The sequence below is a fragment of the Aulonocara stuartgranti genome (assembly GCF_965226115.1).
Source record: "Aulonocara stuartgranti genome assembly, chromosome: 14".
Taxonomy (NCBI): Eukaryota; Metazoa; Chordata; class Actinopteri; order Cichliformes; family Cichlidae; genus Aulonocara; species Aulonocara stuartgranti.
Genome location: NC_138950.1, coordinates 3,332,115 through 3,353,449, shown reverse-complemented (window position 1 = coordinate 3,353,449; position 21,335 = coordinate 3,332,115). Strand labels below are relative to the sequence as shown.

The window sequence follows — 21,335 nt, the reverse complement described above, 5'->3', positions numbered from 1 at the left end:
CAGGCGAGAAATTTGGGTGTAGTGATGGATGCAGACCTAAACTTAGAAAAACACATTAAGACAATAACAAAGTCAGCTTACTATCACCTCAAGAATATATCAAGGATAAAAGATCTGATGTCTCAACAGGACCTGGAAAAACTAGTCCATGCATTCATCTTTAGTAGGCTTGATTACTGTAACAGCATCTTTACAGGTCTACCTAAAAAATCAGTCAGACAACTACAGCTCATTCAGAACTCTGCTGCTCGAGTCCTCACTAAGACCAAAAAAGTGGACCACATCAGTCCAGCTCTGAGGTCTTTACACTGGCTGCCTGTCCGTCAGAGGATAGACTTTAAAGTTCTGATGCTGGCCTATAAAGCTCTGAATGGTTTAGGACCAAAATACATCAATGACCTCCTGACCCAGTATGAACCATCCAGATCCCTCAGGTCATCTGGATCCGGTCTTTTATCAGTTCCCAGAGTCAGAACCAGACACGGAGAAGCTGCATTCAGCTTTTATGCTCCTTATATCTGGAACAAACTCCCAGAAAGCCTCAGATCAGCTGAAACACTCAGTTTATTTAAATCCAGGTTGAAGACTCACCTGTTCTCAGCTGCATTTGAATAAAGCACCAAATCCACAGTTTTAAGCTTCAATTTCAAAACTTACATTTAACTACTGATTTTATCTACTGTTCTGATTTTATCTGTTTTGATTTTATATACTGTTGTTTGTTTGTTTGTTAATTAGTTAGTTAGTTTATTTGCTTGTTTTATTCAATTTTAAATCATGCTTTTTATTTGTTCTTGTTTCTAATGTCTCTGTAAAGCACTTTGAATCACCTTGTTGTTGAATTGTGCTATACAAATAAACTTGCCTTGCCTTGCCTTGCCTTGCCTTCTGAGGTTCACGTTTCACTGCAGATGGTCTGAAGAAACACTTCAGCAGAGCTAGCTGAGGTCTAAAAACATACATCCTCTACTAGAATACTAATGATTTCTAAATCAGGACCTTTAGAAAACTACTCTTTGGAATTATTTTGGACTTAATGCAGTCCATTTTCAAAGGTCTACAAAAATACTTTCAGTACTCAGCACTGGTGGGAGCACACAGCAATTGAAATTAATGAGAAAAATAAATTACCCCTGTGTGGAGAGGTTATGGGTGTACTCACATCCTCATCAATATTTATACAACACTTATTAATTCACAAAACCTACATGGTTCGATTATCATTGAAGAGGGGCCTTGGGTTTTTAAATTTAAGACTTTTCTTCTGTGTATGTGAATGCTGGATATATCTGTCTGTTTTCCCACCTTGGACAAGGCTCAGCTGGCCCGACACACCGAGGAGCGCTCAGACCTCTACATCGGAGAAACCGACCCAAACACATGGAATAGAAGAGCCACCTCGACAGGAAACACTCAGCTGTACAAGCTCCAGTCATGTCTTCTGTCTCACAAATTATCATTCTGATACACTAGATCTATGTCATTTTCTATTTATTGTTTATGCAATCAATAGCAATAATGTGGAAAAGAAAAGAATTAGACCCACGTTTAAAACACTCCTCCATCCATGGAGAGGAGAAAAATTTGGTAGGTGGAGGAACAAGCAATCCGTGTGCAGTCGGGAAGGAAGCTGAAGGTGGATAATCAGGATTTGACTCCTCTGCTGTGCTGTTAAAGATGAAATCGTGGAGGATGGTTACAGAATCCTGGTTTGTGTGTGTGACAAACAGATTATTCAGATGATACCCGACTTCCAGCCTGCAGGTGTAAGTGTATATGCGGTTATTTATCCTTGGACGGTGTATCTATGATGTGTACATCTTGTAGTCCTCCCACACTCCACGGATCACTGGACAAGTTTCCAATATTGCACTCTCTGAGATTATTGATCGAAGTCGTCCTTTCCCTTTCATCTTCACCCTCTGTCTGTCTTACATCTCTGTCACTGTCATGCAAATGTCCTCTATCAGGCTCGCCTGTCCTTGTCCGTTGTTTCTTCTCTTTCATGTGTGCTCTCTGATCAGCCTTTTCCACTTATTACATCTGATTTTCTCCACGTAATCACACATTTGTGATTCTAATTTCTCATCAGCTTACATTTAAATACCAAAACAGGAACTTCACCCAGGAGACTGGCATTAGTGGTCTAATGTGAGACCATTAATTATAAGCATAGCTGGAAAAGACTTAATGAATAACATGGTAGAAAAAAGTGCATGTTTGCATATAGGTGGTGAAAGAGTTTATACTAGCACATAAGCATCACCCATGCAATATTTTTAACATGCCTATATTATCCATGGTTACGTGACACCTCCCAGCACCGCCTCCTCATGCTGTCACAGAAGCAATAAAAGCTGAAACAACAGCTTCTGCTCATTCAGAGATGAATCCGTTTCTTCTGTTGTCTAGCTTGATGGGAACTAGATTTCCTAAATATAAAACAGATATTGGCTAAACTACAAGACTGAAGTAGCTACCTCACAGAAGCTTGTATTCTTCTTTCCATTTTCACTCCTTCAAATCTACCAAATTATGGGAGCCGCAGCTCCGACAAGTGAAGTAAATCAGTGTAAGTGGAGCATAATGTTGTGCTATAGACACATTTCTGTTGGAGTGCCTGTCCGATAACTGATTAGCACTCTTTCTAACATTTAGCTCAATTACTGATTTCAACTTCAGAGTGCTCACAGTAAATCTCCAACTTCAAGTACTGGTGTGATAATCTTTGCCTCACGATTTCTGTGTTCTTCCAATATGGATGGTATACTCTGAGTGGAGGTTTTTTTCGTCCTGGTGAGGCTTCAATCTGTTACCAACATGGCGGCCCAACCTCGCTTGTCCCCTCACCATCTAAATCTCTCAAAAGCCAGAGTGAAGCCTGAACTTCCCAGCACGCTGAGGGTATTGGAAGCAGCATGGCATTACTTCTTTGCAATTCTCTTTTTCTGCTGGAGCCCAGATGGAGACGGAGCCCAAATCAAATACCCAGTATCCCCCGGGTGGGGAGAGGTGGTCTGGTGCTGTTAGATTAGATGTAGCTGTGTCAATAATACAGAACTCGCATTGGCATTCACCAGGAAAATAAATCTGCTCACCCGCTGCAGGTGATAACAATGGTCGATGAAGTATTACAGAAGCACATATATTCTTTTTATAAAGCATCTTATAAAACCGAATCGCGCACAGAAGAGAAGCGGCTCAAAAAACTTTAAATTCTTCCGTTGGTTCGGCAGAGACGACTAAAATACCAAACACCCGCAGTGCCAACAGAAATACATGTATTCAGACAAAGACGTGGTCAAAGGAAAAGAGAATGAGAGATTTAGGATAAAAAGAAAATGAGCTGGAAAAAAACATTGAAGACAGAGCCATAAATTCAGATCAACAAGCCCCCGAGGAGGCTCGAGGAGGCGAAAAAAATTAAATGAAAAGGTTCGCTGGCAAAAAATATAAGAACAGCAAGAAGCAGAGTGAAGAAAAAAACATCTTTTTTCTGTTGCATTCATGTATTAGATCACGACAAGGAGGAGAGAATGAAAATCTGAGGGCATTCATTTCAGAAATAGAAAACAACATGGCGACAGGTAGATGTGGAATGGGAGAGAATAATGGAGGACATAATGAGGGAGGAAGGTAGAAGGCAGGCGGAGAGCCGAGGCAGAGAGATGAAGGACAGAGTCCCTTTGTTTTTGGTTGATATTTTTATCTCTGTGGTGATGAAAATGCTGCTGAAATCTTCAAAAAATGAATAAGTGTTTCTTTTTCAACCTGTGCATAAAACTTTGAAAGCCGACGTAAACTACTTTTCTTTTTTTTCCAGCCATGAACTCAACTTCTAGAAATTAGGGCATCAAGTTTTACCTTCCTCACATCGCTGCTTCCACAAAATGTCTGAGAAGGTTTAAGTCTCAGGTTTGAGCAGAGTTGGTAGCTGGTTGGCATCTCTCGGGTTTGTCAGTTCAGTCATTAAATATTAACAGTTGTGCTATGGTGCGTGGCACCAATTAAGAAGTAACTTAGCCATAAAATCGATCGGGACGAGTTAAATCTCGAGTTATCTTTAAAAAAACCTGAGACTGGAACATGTGCCACTGTAGCCATGACAGTTTAACACGTCTGACCACATTAAATTTGGACTTTTGGGGGTCTTTGAATACACGTTCACTTCGATTTATATTAAACTTTCACGGAAAAAAAGATAAGAAGTAAACACACTTAAACTGTTTTAACAGCAGTTTAACCAACGAGAATAACTGTGGCCAAACTGCTCTTGAAAATAATCGAGCACATGACCAAAGCACCAAGGGTTTTGTTGATTAAAAAAAACTGAGACAACTGATATTATAAAAAAAAAAGAGCTAATTTAGGCGCTGCTCAAACTTAAAATGATAATGGGATGCTTCACGGATCCTCACAGGGTATTCCTGACTTGACTTTCCATTGCACAGTGAGGTCAGAGGTCAGGATCACCCTGAGAATAAATCCCCTGGTTGGAATTTGAAGTCAAGGATAATGCAGCTGGGTGGAGTGCACTGCATCACCCTGCGACTATGAGCTGTCAGCACAACTGTCCAGGTCCGAGGTTTGTGACTGGAACCACACAGATATTGACAACGCCCCGAGACCAAGCTTGGAGTGATGTTTTGGTGAGGCTTCAGTTATAAAAGCTTTGCGCCACGGTCCCTGGGATTGGTTGTGTTGTTGATCTCTGGATTGTTGGTTTGTGTTTTATTGCTGCTTTTGTGTTTGGAGTGCTTGATTTTTGTGTTAACATTTGGATTTCTTTATTATTTTTGAAGACTGCAACTTTGTGATCTCAATGTTAAGTCTTTTGCTGAATCTATTTCATAGTTCATTCAGTCATGACTTTCAGTTTGCAATCGTGGTTCATCTCTTGGTTTTTATTACTGGTTTCCCTGTCGGCTCCTCTCTCTGTTAGTCCCTCGTTCCTTTTTTGTGTCAAACTTATGATGTACAAAATGTTTTCCTATTCAAATATATGTTTGAATACGTTTTTTTTAAAATGACATTTGTCAAATAGAACAAAACCAACAAACATCCTAGAAATATTTACATGAATAACTGCAACTCTAAAACAAGCAGATGTTGTGGATTTTGTTTTTAGTAAAGCTAAAAAAAGGAAATATCTTTGTGTCAGCTGGGTGGACACAAAGCCTTACGTTCTGTTTACATCACTTTCCTTTCATCCAGTAAACACATATCTTACATATCATTGCATTTGTGAATACATCATCCTTTTTGCATTTCATGCTCAGTTTACATGGTACCCTGGGACTTGGCTCCATGGACACATGTGACAAAAAAAAGCAGCATCCAGAAAGTAAATGAAGTGTGTTGACGTTAGATGGAAATGAAAAATAAAACAATGCTGCACAAAAAATGAATGAATACATATTCACCAAATTAGCTAATGCAAACAATTCCAGTAACGCTCAGATGTTGCGTAATGTGCACAAATGTAAGCGTGTGTGTCTTGTGTGCTATGATACGCTGATGATGCTGTTGTTTTTAAGTGTGGGTCCGTGGAGATGCTGCAGGAAAAATAGCCTGAAGATGAAAAGAGGAGGTGCAAATAAAGAGCGAGTTACCAGAGGAGGCAGAGATAGCACGATAACTCGATGGATGGAGAGATGCAGGGACGGTGGTGAAAGAAAGAGAGTAAACGATGGCAAAGAGAAGGGACAGCAGGGGAGGGATTGTGGGAATAATACTGGTCTGTTCCACTCAATATTTTAACAGATGGCAGCCTCTCACACACACTCTTACACCCACACTCACACACAGACACGTTCTGTCTCCAACACGTGCACATGAATACACTCAAGCTGTGCTCACCAAAATAAGCAAACACACACACACACACACACACACACACACACACACACACACACACACATAGACTGGTTGGAAAACTGGGCTATGGTTCAGGAGAAGATGGACAGTCTGTGTGTGTGTGTGTGTGTTTAAACCTGTAGTGGATTTACCACTACTTTCTGTCTTTTGCTGTGGATTAAAAAGTAGGGAAAGGCAAATACAGAGAATCACTTAAAAGATAAATTTATTGCATTTAGACAGTTTCAGGTCACAAACTTAAAGGTGTTAAGAAGACAGGGATCAAGGATAGAAAAATCATTATGTGCACAACACTCACAGTAAACATACCGACGCACACCCGCTCAGATATTGTTGGTATTTCGCACCACTTGTCAAAATTCATTGTAAGGAAAAGCTTTTGTGTATATTAACATCATCACTTCACCCGTTCAATTTATAAACTGCTTATCCAATTCAGGGCTGGAGGCTGTGCCAGCTGGTGCCAGTGCATTGGCAGGACAGGTCACCAGTCTACTGTAGGGCGTGTATAACAACATTTTAACTTAAAGTATACTGGTGAGCGACATATCCAGTTCACTTAAAGGAATCATGGTTCAGTTTACTGGAGATGCCAACAGACCTCTGTGTGTGCTGGCATGTGGTTGGCTGCAATGCCACATATAGAGCATGGCTGACTGAACTCAATATAAACATCTACTCAACATGCAGCTCCCAGTGGACATAACAGTCTGTTCTGACTCCCTGCCAGCTGACTCTGACTGTCTGTGAAAGTACAATAGCACTGTTATAGAGTTCATGGCATAGCATTAGTGTGGTCATTATTCCTTTTATGTAGTGCTGTGGGATCTGGTCTCAAGTGTTTGTGTGGGCAAGCATACTACAAAGGCCATCGTGATTAAGACTCCTGTGGTGAGTAATGACTCCATGTCACTGTAACATATAAAATTATATGAAGCTTTTACTTTGCAATGCAATAATAAGCCAACGTCATCTCACTAAGTGCAGCACGCTAAAAAAGTAGCTTTAGCTTTTTGGATCATTTGCAAAGTACCGTATTTTCCGCACTATAAGCCACACTTATAAACATCGACAGTGTGTCTTATAATCCGGTGCGCCGTATTGCCAGAAAAATACGGTAATGTAGATTTTATTTATCAATATTTTAAGTAAAGACAACTTTTTAAATTTGTCAAAGGACACTGAATGCTTGACCTTGATAAGTAGATGCAAATGCCCGACTCACTAACAGCACAGAGGGATGTGTTTTCAGTCCAGTCATATGATAATGGCTTATAGTGAACACCAGCAACCACAGTTCATCAGTACTAATGGTGAGTTATTGCCTGGGTCAGTGTGCCCTCATCACCTTATCTTAGATATGCTGTATGTAAGATGCTAAATAATACTGATATTCTTTACTATTATTTTTGACAAAAAATACAGTGAAGATCAACAGAACGTGTCGAAAAGGAGACATGAGACGAGAGGTAGGGAGGAAGGCGGAGCTGACGAGAGAGCGAGAGAGATACTTGGCAGGCAGAGCAAAACACTTTGACACCTTGTCATACTCGGCCCCAAGACACTGGCACATCACAGCCTGTGTGTGTGTGTGTGTGTGTGTGTGTGTGTGTGTGTGTGTGAGAGAGAGAGAGAGAGAGCGATGAGGCTGCTGCCACCAACAGGCTAATCTACTGTGATTCAACAGATGGCACCAGCTGTGTGTGTGTGTGTTTAAGTGCACGTGCATGTTTATTTTTACATTCTTGTGTGTGAACATGTATTGGCATGTGTGAGTGTTAATGTACTGACCCACACACAGACATCAGTTACGTGCAAAACAACAAAGCACACAACATCTGTGGAGCAGGGAAATTATTTTACTGCTATTGTTAAATAATTGTCATCATTACCATTGCATTAATAATATAATCTGGAGTTTATATTGCATTCAGGGGTTGAACAGTGTGTGTCTTTCAGAAAGGCTAAAAGTCACAGGCTGACAGGAAACAGGCTTGCAGAGAGTTTGCAGAAGCAGGAAGTTATTTTGAGCAGCAGGCTAAGACGAGGCTTTAACAATGTAACAGATAGCTTTAAGAAGGCCTTAAGATGTTATGCATACAGTTATTATGTTGACCTTGTATTTCAGGTGCAGTTATGACTATTTTATACACAGTGCATATCTGTGCTTATTAAAGAGTTGGAGCTCGGTCAATTAATTGGGGGTTGGAAGCTTTGTGCAAGTGACTTGGAGCCATAGAAGGAATTGCAATACATGCTTACAAAACACTTATATATCAGGTCATTTTATATTAAGGTTTTAGTAGAGGTTCTTGGTTAAAACATTTATTTAGTAGAAGACATACATATAGTCTCAGTGAGCCTCTGGTCTGGTGAAAGGTCAGAAGTACAACAGGTGAATTGAGAAAGAGCATGTGAGGTCGTGACACACACACATGAGTTAAATTTATTTAGAGGAGAGATTAGTCATGTCTGGTTGTAACTGCAAAAGTGTCTCGGTAAAAGAGGAACCGTCCTTGTCTTCTCGGCAAGAAAGAGGAACTGAAAGGTTGACCGGAGGAATCGGCCATGAAAATAGAAGATGATTTTCTGGGTTAAAAGTCATTGTGGTGTTGATCTGATCTATGTATAAAATGTATCTGTGACACATGAAGGGGCGTCAGTAAATCAAACCCTGATGCTATAAAATATCTGTTTATGCTTTGATTAAGTCGAAGACTACTTGCTGTCTGCATACAGAGTTGTCTTCCCACACGTGTGTATTCATTAAAATCATTGTTTGACCAAGAGCTCCTGGACCATGGGTGGTTTGTATTCTCCTTCCTCAATTTTGAACCTTAACACATCTAAACTATGTGCACAGATTGTGCAGTAAAAGGTAAATGTTACACAGTTTCTTCTTTTAGGTGCGGGAGACAACGTGTGCTCAGACTGAAAAATAAATGATGTACTTCAATGAGTTTAACTGTTGATGTAACTTAAATAAAACCATGTAGCATTCATTCCAACAAGCTTCCTTCTGTATCTGTCTCCATATCTTTCTAGCTCTGCCTCTGCCTTTTCTCCTGTTTCCTCCATCTGTCCACATGAATATTAGACTAACCAGTGATTCTATTTGGGTTGTAGCTGCGAGATGGATAAAGGTTCGAGTGTTGTTAGCTAACGGCAGGCAGCTTGGGAACCAAGCTGGACTTATAAACTGTACTCTACCTCCAATGCACAGACACACAGTGGAGAGGTCCAGGGCAGTGACTCGGGTACATGAAGCTGTAGCTTAGCAGAGAGCTACAGGACACTTTGTACTTTTTTCCTGGAAAGGCCTGTAAATATACTTTTCAAAGGTACAAAAGCACTACATTAGTATAACTGCCTCGTAAGTGCATAATAAAGTATTTCATCTTCTGTGTGGCTGACATTGCTCTGTAAACAGCTCCCTGAGGTGTTTGCACTCAGCTCTTCTGATGGTTATAAGGCGGCTTCAAACTACTTCAAAATTTCATGCAGTCACCAGTATGAGTGCCATTAATACCAGTTACAGCAATGACACAATCTCACTGCTCTTTTAGGTCATAATAGGATCATACACTGAAACACAGAACAGACAAAGGGAATCAGAGTCATTCATTTCTATTACTTACAATTATGCTTCATTTTTTTCCTTCATCATGATTAATAGTGATGCAACAGACACGCAACAACATTAAAGAAAGTAAATGTTTCTAATCAGTGTAGAACACCCATTATAACCAGTACTGCTGCTGGTATTTGTCCCAGTAATTCACACTGAGCTGTGGAGTCATGCACAGAAGTTAAAAGTTGTTTTAATGATATATGAAAGTAAGGCAAGGCAAGGCAAGGCAAGTTTATTTGTATAGCACAATTCAACAACAAGGTGATTCAAAGTGCTTTACAGAGACATTAGAAACAAGAACAAATAAAAAGCATGATTTAAAATTGATTAAAACAAGCAAATAAACTAACTAAGTAACTTCCACCATAACAAAGTCGAGTGGTGGAAATGGATTCATCTCTTATCCCTGAACTTAGAAACAGAAACAGAGCTTTAATAAAGCATGTGAGCTAATCATGCTGACCCACATTCATCACGTTCACACAGACTTTTGCTCCTTCCTCAGCTTGAAGTTCTCTCTGAGTTACATTAAAAAAACCCACAAAGTTGTGTCCCAAACACAGCAAACAGACATCAGCTACTTTTAAACGGTTACTTTGATCTTCTGGAAGAAGCATGTTCTCGGCTTGTTGACCGGATGCGTTTTAATAACACGATCGATGTGAAATCACGAGGAGCAACTCTGCACACAGATTCACCGAAGAAATGCGTATGTCTGTTCTTAGGACGTTTGCGCCACAGCGCTGAGAGTTCAGAGGTTCACTGCAGCATTTGACACAATAAAATGGATCGTTGCATTACTGTGGGCTGTGTATCGTGCAGTATTAAACACAGTGAGGGGGTTGTTGTGCTTTGGTGCTATATAAATAAAATCTTAGTGCAGCTCAAAAACACAAAAGGCTTTTCGGCTCCCTAACTACAACAACAACATGCACACTTTAAATTTAAACAAGTAACTAATGTAAAACTAGGTCTGGGACATATCATCACATTTTTTAATATTAGAAGACTTTGTAAATATCAAAGCTTTATTTCTTTTAAGTTTAAAAACAAATGGAAACGAGTCGCACTCATAGAGCCTGTTTAAGCAGCTGTTTGGGACTGCTGTCTCTTACTTTCTGCTGGTCCTGCATGTTAAATTCATTCAGACGATGCTCACGTGTGCAGCACGCGTTGAACTCTAGGTCTTTGTCCTTTAAGGCGTACAGCACGTTTTCTGGATATGCAATGAAATCGAGCCTTATTCTGAAACATTTGTTCAACTTTTTGCTGTCTTTCAAGCGTTCAGACAAACGCTCGCCTGATGTTTCCAGGTGAGCGTTTGTCTGTCTGTTCATTTACATTCTGCAGGTCGACACAAACCCAAATAAGAGAGTAGTGTGAGAGTGTGCTGGATGTGGACATACAAAACAGCCCCCCTGTTGCACTGGGCCCAAGCAGCATAGCCAAAAGAAACGGGGAAAAAAGTCCCACAGCGCTAATAAATAGCTTTAGCATTAGCTCACAGTAGTAAAATATGTCTTTCTTTTCAAACCTCATCAGCTGTCTGAACTTGTTTTTGGCAGCTGACATCATTCCAGTGGATATTACCAGCTGATGTGATGTTCCAGATTAGAATAGCAATAAAAATCCACATTTGGAGGCTGTGGAGGTTTGAGAAGTGTCTCTTGGACTATTTGAAAGTTCATAATAATTTCAGTGTGGATGAGAAGTGAAAAGACCATGAATCCAGTCTTTTACACACATTCAATATATTAACATTTCGTGCTGATACACAGTGCACTAACAAGCCTCGACAAAACTATTTTGTCATAATTATCATTTTGAAAAAGTCTGAGAAGAAAATGTTCTTCAGACACCGGAAGAAGGAGGAGTGGGCTGGCATAGCAACGAATACTAAATTGCGGTGGACAGAAGTGGTGGGATGCTGCAATCAACATCACAAGATCACGTCAGCAGGCTAATTCTCATCACATCCTTCTCACACTAAATCAACGTGCAGGAGACAGGAAGACAGGGAAGGGGGGAAAGAGAGAGGGTGAAACATCTAAAATGATAAATTATGACTGACAGGAAGGGTGGGATGTCGCAATCGCATTAAAGCAACATCAGCTCCATCTTTTCTTCATATCAAATCGTTCTTTTGGTAAGTAAACAAATAAATACAAAGACAGAGCGAGAGAAGGAGAGAAAGAGGAGGATGGAGGGAGAGAGGAACGGATAAAGTGATGAATTGTGACTGACAGAAGTGGTGGGATGCTGCAATCAGAGATCGCATCAGCAACACCACAGCTTCATGTTGGAGCTTCACCTAAAGTAAATAAGATGGAGAGTGGGGGAAACAGATGGGAGAAAGATAGATGGTGTGGGGGTGGGGGTGGATGGTGAGGCGGTTGTCATCGAGTAGCGATACGTTTGGAGAGATGGAAGTGGCAGGATACTGTAATCAGCATTTACGACACATCGCGTCCCACACAGGATCGCTGTTAGCCCTCCTCCCTCCCGCTCCTCCTCCTCTTGTCGCATTTACATATTCAGACTGTGAAGATCTTTTCTGCTGTAACCACACTGATGTGTAAATAACATATCAGATGGCAAGATGTCATCATATTGTGCGACATGATGCCAACATTGTGCTGCCAGCCTTTATGTAAAAATCTGAAGGAGTGTTTGTGTGAGACTAAAAAAGCTAGATAGCTTCCCAGATTCACAAGCCAGCAAGGCAATTTTAATGTCAATACCACATAACTGCTAGCTGTCAAGAAAACACACTAATCCATCGCACTTTTCCTATAAGGTGCCGGACATAGTGTGTTAACCGACAGTATCGGCCACTTACATGTATGCAGAGGGCTGGTGTGATGGAGAAGGATGCTAGGGATGAAGCGAGATGGGGGCAGACGGTCTGTTGTGGTGACCCTCGAAGAGAACAGCCGGAAGAAGAAGAATGAAGACTGTGCACCCAGTGTGTTTCGCAAAAGCAGGCAGGCCGAAGGCATAGACACCAACTCAGTTTAATTCAGTGTAATTATATAAGTGCCAAATCACAACAACAGCCACCTCAAGGCGACTAAGGTAAAGAGAAAACCACACAATCCCCTATAAACAAGAACTTGGCAACAGTGGGAAGGAAAAACTCCCTTTTACCAGCTACCAGGCTCAGGGAGCAGACATTTTCTGTGACTGGCTGTGGGGTGTGGGACAGAAGACGAGCTGTGGAAGAGAAAGCGGACAAAAAAAGAAAAAGAAACCAGAGGAACTTGAAGGTGAGGAGAAGGAGCCACCTTCAAATATCACAGGCTGACAAGCTCTTAAAGGCTCTCAGTGAGCTTTCGAGGAGTTATGACGGAGCCGAATACTGGTACAGAACACGTTGGGTTTTCAAAATAAGAGAGAGATCTGAGAAATCAGCATGCTGACCTATTAGTTCTCTGCAAAATAAAATCACTGTCCCTGGAAAAATCTCTGCCACTCTGCTGCCAGTGACCCATCAGTGTTTGTGATCGCTCATGTTCTGTGCTCATAGCTACCCTGGGCGCTGACTCACCAAATTAAAAACTACGTCTGTGAGCGCGATTTCCAATGTTAGCACTTTTTCCAGCAGTTTCAGAGTCTGTGTGATAAAAACTTTTTTTTCTTGTTTAAGAATATAACTGACAATAACCATGTCCAACGAACTCTACTAACGAACTCATAACGTGATGACTTTAGACTTTAGTGTGCCCGGTAGCTCTTTAAATCCCCTAACTCCTAGTGTACTGTATTTGATAGATTCGTTTTTGAGATTGATGTAGCACAAATTATACAAATTACAATTCATTTTTGGAAACTGATATTTAATTATTAGAAAAAAAATGTCAGATGGTTGAATAAACCCTCCATTTTCAAAAAAATTGAAAATGATTTTATGGTTTAGGTTGTAAAGAGTTAAAGAATCCTTTAAAAAGTAACAGTTTAATACTTTCATCATAACAAGCAGTTATATCTTATAAAACATACAATAAGCTGCAGAGAGACTGCAGGCAGTGTGTTGGCAACAGAAGCAACAGGTTGTCTCATTTCCTTTGTGTTTAACTCAGAAAGTGCTGAGCGAGTTTGCCAAAAACAAGTTTACAAACAGCTTTATTCATCAAAATTCACTTGAAGCCACAGAAATGATGAAAGCAATGAGCTGTTTTTACTTTACTCATCACAGCATAAGGCTACCTGTTGGTTGGATGTGCCATGTTTGGCCAACGCAGCACAATGACTGCTATTGTTTTTGTTGTAGCAGATCCATGAATCCATCTTTTACTGCCAAAACTTTGCTTTCATGATCGGTTCTCTGTGATACGACAGCCTGGCACAGTCAGCACATCCCCTCAAACTTTGCTCTCTTTTTGCTCCGTTCAAGAGCAAGAACTCGAGATACTTTGTGCTTATTTTGTTGAAGTCATAAAATCTTCTATCCTCACCCACCTATTGACCCAAATACTTAACCTTTATCACTACCTGTATCACAAGTACTGTGCCAGGAAACCGTGCACGTATACGTTTCCTTCTTTCCTTCTGGCCACTGATCCACTGTGGTGCAACAACACTTAAAAGAAAACAGAGAAATTTCTGTTGGTCTCTACAGCCTTAACCCCTGCTCTCTCTCTCTCTCTCTCTCTCTCTCTCACACACACACACAAACACACACGCACACACACACACACAAACACAAACACACACACACACACACCCTGATCTGTACGCACCTCATTTTCACTGACTTCCCAGCACAGGAAAAAGAAGTTCCCGGCGGACTACCCACAGGGTATGAGTACATTCAGCCCAGCACTCCCCAGACAGCGCTGAGCTCTGATAGGTCCCTGAGGATTACATACTGCAAAGGCTTTAGCCAATAGGAACAGGCCATTATCTCAGATGCAGTAAACACACATATAATGAAGGAGCGGAGGAAACTGAATTGCTATTGCATCTGAAGTGTGTGTACGTGTGCGTGCGATCTAAAGTATCATATATCTTCCCAGGCAACAAGGGTCGATAATAAAGCTGGCTCTGTGCTACAGCTTTGGGAAGTGTACTGGGATCTACTGGGGAAGCTTTACTGGTTTCAGCCTTGAGCAAGGCCCTGTGGTGTTGGGTTTCCTCAGAGATAAAGGCAATCCTGCCTGTCTGCAGTGATATACAAGCTTACAAGTCCTTGGCCTTATCTGCTCTCTCCTTGCTGCCTGATTTAAGCTCTACGAGTCAGGAGGAAGACGAGCAACTGGAGAAGAATGGGAAAATTAAGAAAGAAGGGATAAGTGCGCACAGGAAGGAATGAAAGAAATTTCAATAAACAAACCAATAAACATGCGTGGTGCTGCTGGCTTTGCTCCTGTGATGTGTGGGGCCTACATTTAAGTCTATCTCACCATTAATGTTGTCCAAGTGATTTTCACAGTGTCGAGTTAAAGCAACCTTTACACGTAATTATGCTAATTTATATCCTGCTGCATATGTAAAACAGAAACTGCAGTTAGTCACCAAGCGAGGAGCATGGCAGACAAGATGGTAAAAATAAATAAATAAACTGGTTTAAAATGCTGTAACGCCAAATTCACTAGAAATAAGTTGGAATTTCAGTCAAATAGTAGTTAAGTTCATTCTCCATCGCTTTCTTTTGATGCCAGTATTGAAAACAATGCCGCCGTTATGTGAAGTAGAGAGCTTGTGGATGACTACATCAGCAGATTATAGTTTGAAAGCTCTCCCTGACTTGCAGTTTGGCTCTTGTTAAGTGATCTAAATCATCCTGTTGTTTGCCATTTATTTCAAGGAGATTTTAAGTGAAACAAAAATCAGACACCACTTCAACCGCGTGATAAAAGACTCGAGATAAATCATGAATAGAGACTTCAGTTTCAGTCGAACTGATGTTTCATTGGGAGAGAAAAATGCATGAAAGAGGTCGGGGTGGATGATAGTATGTGTAAGATTCCAGAGCTGCACTGTCATAAGCACAACATCAGATTAAAAGCTTTGAAACTTTTCTTCTACCAGTGAAATACAATAAACAATGCAGTTTACATCAGGTTGGAGAATCTTTACAGTCCAAGTGTCAGAAAGAAAACAGTAGCATCGCCACTAGTCCCAGTGCTACTGGTACGAGTGTGAACCATTCACCAGGCAATACCAGCATGAGAACCTCATACATATAAATGAGTGAATGATTGATCCTGCAGCTACTGGTGACCATACAGTAAACAAACACCAACAACAATGTAAAGTCATCTCATCTGCGCTCAGATCTTTTGGATTTTTCCTTTTCTTTGGATCACAGCTCTACTTCCTTACACAGTCTGTTGTTATGTTTCCTTCACCGCGCCGTCCCCACACACAGCTGAGACCTTCACCAACATACGCGCACGCCCAGCGAAACAAAAGTTCAGCAGAGGAGACAAACAAGCCTCTCTGCAAACACCGTTACATTAAATCAAATCAACAGGCAGCAGCACTCTCCTTCTGTTTTCTGCTGCTTTGAGCTCCTGCCTCATTCGTTTATCTGAAGGAGTGAAGAGGACCAAGCACACATCTGCACTTGGTATGACAACCTCGTACATACGAGTACTAGTATGTGATACTATTTAGGATAGCAAACAGCTGATTATTTCAGTGATACAACTATGGTAGTCTCTATCTGAAGATAAGTGAATATCTATAGAATCTGCAGGTAAGGAAGTGATTATTGATATTGTTGCTCAGGAAGAGAGGGCTGTCTAAACATTTGATGATAAGTCAAATGTTTAGACAGCCCTCTCTGGAATGTCAGTGGTTCCAACAATTCATCCAGTGCGCTGTTCGGGAAAGATACTGGACCCCAAACTGTCCCCAGTGCCTCCCTGTGAGTGTATGGAAGTGAAAAAAGAATAACTCACTGTTTAACCACTAAGCTAAAGGTAAAAACGAATAAATAAATAAATTACCACTTACTTGTACTTACAATAACTTACTTACTCTCTGACCAGATATTGTCTGCTATGATCGCATCAAAATATGACCCAAGTCATCATTTATATCATCTCCATTACTCTGTTCTAAATTCTTCTTTGTCCAACACTGGCGATGTTCTTCCTGTTACTCTGAGCTCGAGGTGAGTTTGGCCTTTGGCTGGAGGCTGAGGGCGCCTCGTTTAAATTAGGGCCTGATTGGGTCAGCGTCACTTCACTGCCCTCCATGCTCCCAACGAGACAGTGCAGTCAGCAAACGCCACTAACCTCAGCTGCTCACACACTAAAACCATCAGGATTTAGAATACACAGATAGGCAATCGTATCTAAGCTACATATGCATGCAAGGAGGAAACACATTTACTGAAATGCATCATCAGTTTTGGAAGCCTTTTTATATACTACGCTTCTTAAGTACATTTGTAAACAATGAGTGGGCCTTGAATTGCGATCCACCCGCTGGATATCAAGGCTACACCGGAAGTCTTGGAAAACCCGCCACTGCAGCTGATTTAAACTCCAGTCACACAGAGACTTCTATGTTACCTTTTCACTTTGTATCTGAGGCCAGCAAAAGAATGATACAGTGGATTGAAATTCTTCATTAAGCCTTAGTTTGTAAGCGGCAGATCCAAGTGCATCCCCTGTGAAGAAACGCACTGCTCACATCCTCCCTTTAATGAGGTGTGCTCAGAGGTGAAGGGGGAAAAGAAAATGAGCTGCTCCCGGGTTTGCATTGGCTGGCAAACCTTGCAATACATCCTCGTCAGTCAGACATGTAACAGACTTGCCAGACCACACAGTGTGAAATCCAGACAGCCTCTCAGTGCCGCAACACAGTTAGCTCACCATTTGCTATATGTCAATGTTTGCCTCACTTCCAAAACCCTGGATGTTCATCCAGAACTCTGAGTGCTGGTGTGTGTCTGAGCCTGTCTGAGTCAGCGTGCCGCTGCTCGTAAAGGCCGTAACACCAGTGGATTTGGATTTACAAGTCATGTACACTTTTCTTTAAAGCCCAAACGAGAACAGCTTCTTTACACATCCGTCTGCACAATTAGGATTTGATCAAATCGGTTCATCCTGTCAAAAAAGCACTTATAGCTCCTTTCACTTTTAACCCCAAATTAACTGCACCTAACAGTGTGAAGGGTTAAACAGCCAGTGGGTGGAGTCTCAGTATGCCTGACGACTATATAAGGAAATCCCTTCTGACATAACACACATTTTTTTTTACATACACTGATGTCACTTTTGGAAACCTTTGGCCAGATTTAATATCAGTATCCACCAGCAGTGTACACTACATATGGAAGAAAACAAGTGAAGCATAACAGGACATCTAATTGTATTGAAATAATGAGTTTCAGCACTAAATTTGTAAAAGAAGCAGCATTCTGGACAAGACCTACATCACGTAAGAAATTTCATGACACAAGACTGTTCTGTTATCTGCTGCTGAAAACACTGCTCAGCGCTACAAATTAAAGATGTTGCCCGTGGCTCGATAAGACTGGGACTCCAACTTTAACAAATGACCCATCTTTTTGTGTCCACCAAAGCACAATATCCCTTTGCCCTTAGATCCACTGCGACACGGCGCAGAGCTGACTGTGCATCGTTAGCTGTGGCTGAGAGCAGGAGCTCAGTGTTTTTGAGTCAGCAGCGGGAAGACGCACAAAGATTTACTTCAGATCCACATTTAATTAAACTCTGCAAACTAGACTACGAGATTAGAGCTCAAATCCCACTAAAGGTCTTTACTTGAGTTTGATTCAGAGCAAGAGTCTCGATACTTGAAGCAAGAGTTTGAAAGGGAAAATTACAAAAATAAAAATCAATTAAAACAAACAAAAACAAAGCAACATTTGAAGGATGGCGCAGTTATGTTTCATGGTTTTATATATTTCACATGTGTATTTATAGGACTGCTATTTGCTGATAAAGGCCCTGTGGGTTCATAATAGATTACCTGCATATAAGATGGCATTTACAGTTACCAGTGGCTAAAATCAGCTTTGCACTGGAGAAATGTTTTTTAAAAAAAGGGTGATAAAGCTTTGAGGTTTGAAACAGGTCAGTTAGCTCTCTGGAACAAGGATGTGGAAGATAAATGAGAAGAGAAAAAAAGGTAATTGGCAAGATTTTTATTTGAGAATTTTGTTAGAACGAGACAGGCTTCAGTTTCAGAGAAACCTGGTGTGGAATAGAATTAGAATAGAATTCAACTTTATTGTCATTGCACATGCACAGGTACAGGGCAACGAAATGCAGTTTGCATCCATCCAGAAGTGCTTTAGTGATATAGATATATTACAATATATATTAGCAATAATATAGATATGTGAGTATGAACGCATCATTCAATCAGAGCTCCCTGACCTGCTGTCCATCTACACCAAGCGGTGCAAGTCCAAAGCTAGGAAGATTATGATGGACCTCTCCCATCCCAACAATGGACTCTTCTCACTGTTGAGGTCTGGGAAGCGCTTCCGCTCCCTTAAGGCCAAAACAGAGAGAATGAAGAGGAGCTTCTTCCCCCAGGCTATTCGGGGCCTGAACCAGGTGTAGGACTGGACTCTCCCAAACACGTCACTATAAGACTGGACTCTCACACACGTCACCACACGCACCACCACACATTTCCTATAATTCTATAATTCCTATAATTTATAATCCAAACATTGACCAAACATTGTTACATTATGTCAGACGATTTTGTTTTATTTCATTATATATTTTTTGTTTATCTGAACACATACGTGTGTGTGTGTATATCTACATATATATTCGTATCTGTAAATGAAAATATATGTAGTGTGTATATATTGTTTTTTGTTTTATATGTCTGAAACAAATAAAGATACAATACAATACAATAATCTCTTCTGCTATTTGCACATTCTTTACTGTAAATTCCTAAGTTAATTCCTAAGTTAATTTGTAAATTTTTGTAGTAAATATTGTAAAACTTTTCTTCTGTCATTTAATGGTCGGGCATTGTACAGCTACAAGCATTTCACCCCCATGTCATACTGTGTATGGTTGTGTGTGTGTGACAAATAAAATTTGAATTTGAATTTGAATTTGTATATTACAGAAATGGGTCTATTGTGGTATGTTATAATGTACACGGTATGAAGTATGTTGTGAATATTCTATAACTATAGGTATGTACAGGCTGTAGTGAGTACAAGCTATGTACAGGCTATGAACAGGATATAAATATGAAAAACTATACAGAATATGAAATAAATAATAATCGGAGATATACAGTTATACAGAAATGGGAACTATGCAAGTTGTAAACAGTTGTAGGGTTAAAAATTATCGAATGTACAGAATGATTATTTACACAGAGCTATACAGTAGTGCAGTTAAGATAAGTGAGGGTGTAGATAGTTTCTACAGAGGCTATAAAAAGTGCTAGTGGTTGTGAGTGGTGGTTCAGTCCATGTTATTATTGTGTGTTTGAGGGTACGGTTTTCCATTGTGTGTGTGTATGTTCAGTCCATGTGTTAACGTGGGTCAGACGTCAGGAGGCAGAGTTCAGGAGTCTGACAGCTGTGGGGAAGAAGCTGTTCCAGTACCTGGTGGTCTTAGTCCAAAGGCTCCTGTAGACGCCTTTGGAAGTAAAGCAAAGGGATTTGTGCAGATTTCATGGCTTTTTCATGCTTTGGGGTTGGTCCCACACAGATCCTATGGATGGCTGTGCAGGCTGTCATTCACATGCTGTAGCTGTTTACTGTCATCAGGGGGCGATGTCACAAACAACAGCTCTGTGGGCTGCTTTTGCTTGTGGTGCTAAAATAAAAAGTCAGTTGAAGCCACTTTCTGTGCTTTGCTCGAGTCTGAAGCACAACAGCTCGAAAGTGAAGGGCTCCCTGCAGATTCATCCGCACTGAGCTGCATGCCTTTGGTTTTCTGGAGCACCGCACACAAGCATCCTCGCTAAGGCTGTAATCTTACGCAAAGTGACACAAACACATATCTGTAAAATAGGCTTTACATCGATCAGCACGGTCCACACTTTGCCTCGAATAAGTGAACGATTATGGACCGGCATCTATGTGTGGAAGCTCCGGCACTTTATAGTTGGCCTTGTTTATCACAGCCCTCTACAGCTCCTGTTTATGCTATAGGCAGCACATTATTCTATTGTAACACTAACGTGTTACACACAAATTAATCAAAGCATATCAGTATCAAATATTTAGAACATGACTGCAAACATGTATGAGTGAAGAGATTTGTATGCATTTATATTTTTCCTGGGTCGAGTTTGTCCTGCAAATTCAGAGCTGCTCACAAAACACCTGATCTGCATTTCACTTTACTATATCTATTTCTCCTGTCTCCATCTCAGCTGGTACACACTTCCTGAGATAATTTCATTTGGGCAACGTTATATATGCCACAGCTCTGCTGCACGCGCTCAGTGGGATATTAACCTGTCCAGGGTGACATACTATGTTCTTCTTTTCTTTATCAAGGTGACTTACTATATTTAATTCCCCTCTTGCATTGAGCAGCATATACTTGTAAAGCCTATTTGTTAAACTGACACTGATATCCCATTGTCTGTGGCTGGTGTTGAATTTCCTTCAGTTTACTGTTTAAAATCAAGACGACTCTCATCTGTCGCCCTCACACACTTTCATTCCATTTCTTTCGCTTGTTTTTCTGGTTTCATACAGGAAAAAAAGAACAGAAAAAAATGAAAATGAGAAAATCTGACCCTCATTTGAATTAGCAAACCTCTGGAATGTTATCAGCGTGAAGCTGAATGAAACTAATTAAGCTGTCCAACAATATTTTCTGTGATCACTGTGGAAATCAGATCCCACTGT

The 21,335-nt window shown here is 40.7% G+C and overlaps 1 protein-coding gene across 7 annotated transcripts in view; it reads right to left on the bottom strand.

Annotated features, from left to right (window-relative positions):
• Positions 1 to 21,335, bottom strand: part of LOC309687839 (leucine-rich repeat and fibronectin type III domain-containing protein 1-like protein) — a 423,290-nt gene that overhangs the window by 170,537 nt on the left and 231,418 nt on the right. The window contains exon 1 of one of the 7 annotated variants that reach the window (XM_082503067.1): positions 14,248 to 14,277. The exons of the other annotated variants lie outside the window; for them this stretch is intronic. The gene's annotated coding sequence lies outside the window, so the exon portion shown is untranslated. Of the gene's footprint in view, positions 1 to 14,247; positions 14,278 to 21,335 lie in introns of those variants that run through there. 7 annotated transcript variants of the gene reach the window in all.